Source organism: Bos grunniens, chromosome 22 (assembly GCF_055505025.1).
Source record: "Bos grunniens cultivar Pamir isolate PY7600 chromosome 22, Bosgru_T2T1.0, whole genome shotgun sequence".
In the NCBI taxonomy this organism is placed as follows: Eukaryota; Metazoa; Chordata; class Mammalia; order Artiodactyla; family Bovidae; genus Bos; species Bos grunniens.
In genome coordinates this window covers 16,818,001-16,822,699 of record NC_141186.1, presented here as the reverse complement: position 1 = coordinate 16,822,699, position 4,699 = coordinate 16,818,001, and the positions used below count along the sequence as shown (strand labels likewise).

The window sequence follows — 4,699 nt, the reverse complement described above, 5'->3', positions numbered from 1 at the left end:
TTTCGTTCAGTTTTCCCTTCTACTGAAGATATCCCGAATTCCCAAGGTGTTTTTTTTTTTTTTTTCCTTTTAGTTGCTGCAACTAATCCCCATGCCGCAACTAAGACCTGGTACAAAGACAGAAAGATTTTTACCAGCGAGATATGGGCAACAGGCTTCTCACCTTGAGTCACGTGGAAAGTAGTGTTCAGGCAAAAGGGCTTAAAATGAAAGACAGTGCAGGTAGGTGTGTGTCTTCCTCGAAAGCGGACTATCCCAATAGGAGATCAGATTTTACGTTCCAGCTAAGAGAACAAGCCTCAGTCCCCGAAATCTCTTCCCACCTACAATGGATGAAGATTGGGCGACTTCGATTCGACGTATACTCTCCTGCTCCCGTTATCTGCAGCGCCAGGCTGCGGATGAGGCGATTCCCGGCGTCCCCAGCCCCACTCCAGCCCCGCCAGCCCCGCGAGCCCCGCAGCGCCCCTCCTCCGCATTCCCCACTATCCAGCCCGCCGCAGCAGCGTCCCGGGGTCCACCTTGTTTCCACAGGCCAGCTTCAGCGAACCGAATGTGCCCCGGGTGCACAGGAACTTGAATACTTCCCAGAAGCAGCGCACATCACTCCAGGCAGCAGGAGGTGCTGGAATCCGGGGGAGCCGTCGGGGAAGGCAGCGGCGCACACCTTACCCCAAGCGGCCTTTGGCCTTCCTGCCACGTGTGCGCTCGCCGCGACAGACACCAGGCTAGATCGAGAGAGTTCAGCGATTGGACGGCGGCCCCACGTGACGGGACGCTCACGTTGGTTGGGTGGCCAATAGAGGCTCAGCGAAGGCCTGGAGGGGCGGTTGCCGGCAGAGACGCTGGGAGCCTTGCCTCCATGGTATGCTGCTTTCCGCGTTAGGTTTAACTGCGCAGAACACTCCTGGCCAGATGTATGAGGTCGACTGTGGTACTGTGGTTGCTGTTGTGGAATAACTCTTCGTGGCCTAGCAGTTTGAATCCTTGTCGTTCGGTGTCAATATGGGCTTCCCCTCCCAGGTGTCGCCCCACATCTGTTCAATTGGACTGTGTGTTTTAACAAGTCTCCTGGGAGATCTACATGCGCCTTACATATGCTTGGGCACAGAGTGCCAGAGACCTGCACACTCAGCAAGAAAGCGGACTTGGGTTAAGGCTTCTGACAATTCAAAAGGCCCAGATGTCCCAGTGCCCAATATCGTGAGCAGCTCATTACCGTTGCTACAAATGTTTGAGTAAACAGATTATGATTTGATGATAAAAGATAAAATTAAGAAACTTATTAATACGATGATGTTAACTAGAGCACCCTGAACTGGGACTATGGAGGGCAAGGAATACCTTATCCCACATTTATTTAAAAAGCAATGAAAACAAACCTCAGAGATGGCTAATGGACAAAAGATGATCCATTGAGTTCTGGGAGACCCTCTCAAACTCTCCCTCAACTTCAGGGGCCAAAGTCACAAATTTAAGAGGCTACAGGGCCCAGGGAGGGAATATGAATGTGCAAAATTCCCCACACCGGTTACAGTGAGACAGGAAGGATGGGTGTGGCCTGTGATGACCTAGGGAGTGAATATCTTGTGTCTTACGCCTTCTCTCCAACCTTCCCTCAGTCTCTTCCTCTCTTCACTCTGTCCATTTCTCAGTTAAACCAATGAGCTAATAATAATATATACTCTGCTGCTGCTAAGTCGCTTCAGTCGTGTCCGACTCTGTGCAGTCATAGACAGCAGCCCACCAGGCTCCCCCATCCCTGGGATTCTCCGAGCAAGAACACTGGAGTGGGTTGCCATTTCCTTCTCCAATGCATGAAAGTGAAAAGTGAAAGTGAAGTCGTGTCTGACTCTTAGCAACCCCATGGATTGCAGCCCACCAGGCTCCTCCATCCATGGGATTTTCCAGGCAAGAGTTACTGGAGTGGGGTGCCATTGCCTTCTCCAAATATATACTCTGGGCCAGGCCTATTACAGGCAGCAGAGATGCCAGGATGACTTAAGCTCCTGGCATTCCTCCAGTTTTGGCTTTTTGCAAAACTCAATTCTAACTCCGTCCTGAGCTGGCCTAAGGCTTTATCTCCTTTTCCTTTATCTGATTGACTTTATGTATTGAATTGTGGCCCCTAAAAAGACGTTTTGAAGTCCTCATCCCCAGTACTTGTGAATGTGACCTTATTTGGAAAAGGAGTTTTCTCATCCTGCAGCGGCTTGAAGCAGGATTTCAGTTGCCAGCCAGAGTGCCGTAATTCTAGGCTGCAGCAGTTACCTTCATGGTAATTGGAATCACTTTTATGAGGCATTTCTTCTGGCTTTTATGTGGCCAATCATCTTTCTTTGCCTGAAGTGAGTATATACCAGGCAGAGCAAGGTATATACTTGGTGTATCTCAGGGGCCTCCCATGTGTGAGCACACACCTCTTAGCCAAGATGGGTTCTAGCGGAGAGGCCTATGGGTAGGTTGCTATCACTTACATGAGGTGATGCCCTCTCCCTTTTGACCTCCGAGGAACTTTTCTGTGCATGTATAGTTGGGAAGGTCTCACTGACCTTGAGAATGAGAAATACGAGGTCTCTTATCTGGGCAGGGCTCAGCTCTTCTCTAAATCCTGCTACTTTGGAGTATCTGTCCACAGGGAATAATTCCAGCTGCTGAGCCTGGGGCCCATCTATCTCTTGCCTCAGAGTCATTGCAAATGTAGGCAAATTAAGGTCATTAGAGTGAGTCCTACTCTGACTAGTGTTCTTAGAAGGACATATGTACACCTATGGCTGATTCATGTTGTTTTGACAGAAAACAAAATTCTATAAAGCAATTACCCTTCAATTAAAAAACAAAAAGGAGACAGAGGTGGGAGAAAGCCACGTGGCCATGGAAGCAGAGACTGGAATCATACATCAAAAAACCAAGGGACCTTCTCCCGCCATTGGCCACTGAGGGCTGAGGCCTGAGGCTGCCGGAAGCAGATAAGCGGCATGTCCGGCGGTGCCAACAGCAGGGACGGGGCTCACGCCTGGCCGCACGTGTTCCTGCTCCCTGCATTCTCAAAATGACAACATTTTTGAGATGGAAAACAGATTAGCGGTTGCCGGGATTAGAGAGTATTTAAAGGATGCTTCAAAGAAGATGAAAAGTAGGCTTGTGTTGGTAAAACTGGCTAACCCATGTTCAGGGGAAGGAGCCATTTACTTGTTCAATATGTGTCTACTGCAGCTTTTGAAATAAAAGTTTTCAAGGAAAAAAACCCATTCTTGGTTTATAAATGAATCAGTTCCATCAGGAGGTCTTCTTCACTTTGCCACACCTGTGGACCCGCTGTTCTGCTTCTCCACTACCTTATAAAGGCCGATAAAGAGGGGAAGTTTCAGCCCCTGGATCAAGTTGTGATGGATGACATGTTCCCAGATTGCATCTTGTTGCTGAGACTTCTTGAACTTGAGAAGTTACTTTGACACATTACAGAAGAAAAAGAAATAGATATGAAGAAATACTGCAAGTACAGCAAAGAGAAGACATTAAAATGGTTAGAAAAAAAGGTTAATCAGACTATGGCAGCATTAAAAACCAGTAAGGTAAATGTCAGTGCCTGGGTACAGTCTACTGCATTTTTCTCTGGTGGCCAGGTTTCCAGTGACAAAGACAAGGATTATGTTTGTTATGCCCATGGTCTGATATCTGATTATATCCCTAAACAAGTGATGACATCTAAATATTTAAAGCTTCCAAAACCTCCAGCTTCAGTGCCGAACCTTCCATCAGAGAAAGCAAAGTTATCAGATGAGCCTGTAAAGTCAAAAGAAGATTACACTAGGTTTAATTTCAAAGACTTCAAGACTGTAAAGGAAAATAGCAAAATGACCACAGCTCAGAAGGCTCAGGCTAAAGTTGACAAGAGTGGAATGAAAAGTATTGATTCCTTTTTTGGTGCAAAACATGTTAAAAAAAAAATTAGATTTGAACCGTTGAAAGTGAAATTGAGCAAAAATATCTGCCTTCTTCATGTCCCACTTTCATCCTTCCTCCTTGCTGCTGTACTTCCGAACCCTTAATTATCACCTTTTGAAAAAAGATAGGATGAGGGCAATTTTCAGATTCACTCAAACATTTCTTTGAATTTTGTGTTTCCTGAATATGGGAAAAGTAATTGGGAAACATCATGGATTATATATAGCCTTTGGAATTTATTTGACATCATGAAAAGTAATCAAGTGAGTAGAATTAACCTTTAGCATCACAAATTCCTCAATAAACTGACATGTGACAAAAAGAAAAAACCAAGGGATGCCAAGGGTTGCTAGCAACACCACAAGAGAGGAATGAAACAGATTTTCCTCTGGAGCCCTCAGTCTTGACTTTGAAAAGCCCTAACTGAACATCCGGTCTCCAGAACTGTGCAAGAATAAATTTGTTGTTTTAAGCCATCTAGTCTATGATACTTTGTTGCAGCAGCCCTGGGGAACTCATACAGATTGTTGATGAGTAACTAAATCAATCTAGAAAAGAAATGGAAAATTTTGTTCGAGCCAAAACTGAGGATTTATAATGTGGTCAAAACATCTCAGAAAGCTGAGAACTGTTCTACCTGTTAAAAGTCAAGGCACAGTTATATGTTTTTGAAGAAAGAGGGCTGTACATCAAATGATGTATTATTGACAGTTTAGATAACCGAGAACTAAACACCATGTGATCCCTTATG

The 4,699-nt window shown here is 45.6% G+C and overlaps 1 pseudogene across 1 annotated transcript; it reads left to right on the top strand.

Annotated features, from left to right (window-relative positions):
* The first annotated feature begins 2,978 nt into the window (after positions 1-2,978).
* On the top strand, positions 2,979-4,424 carry LOC147348142 (ribonuclease H2 subunit B-like; annotated as a pseudogene). The gene is made up of 2 exons (XR_015151069.1): positions 2,979-3,040; positions 3,102-4,424. The product of XR_015151069.1 is annotated as a ribonuclease H2 subunit B-like (transcript).
* The last annotated feature ends 275 nt before the right edge of the window (positions 4,425-4,699 follow it).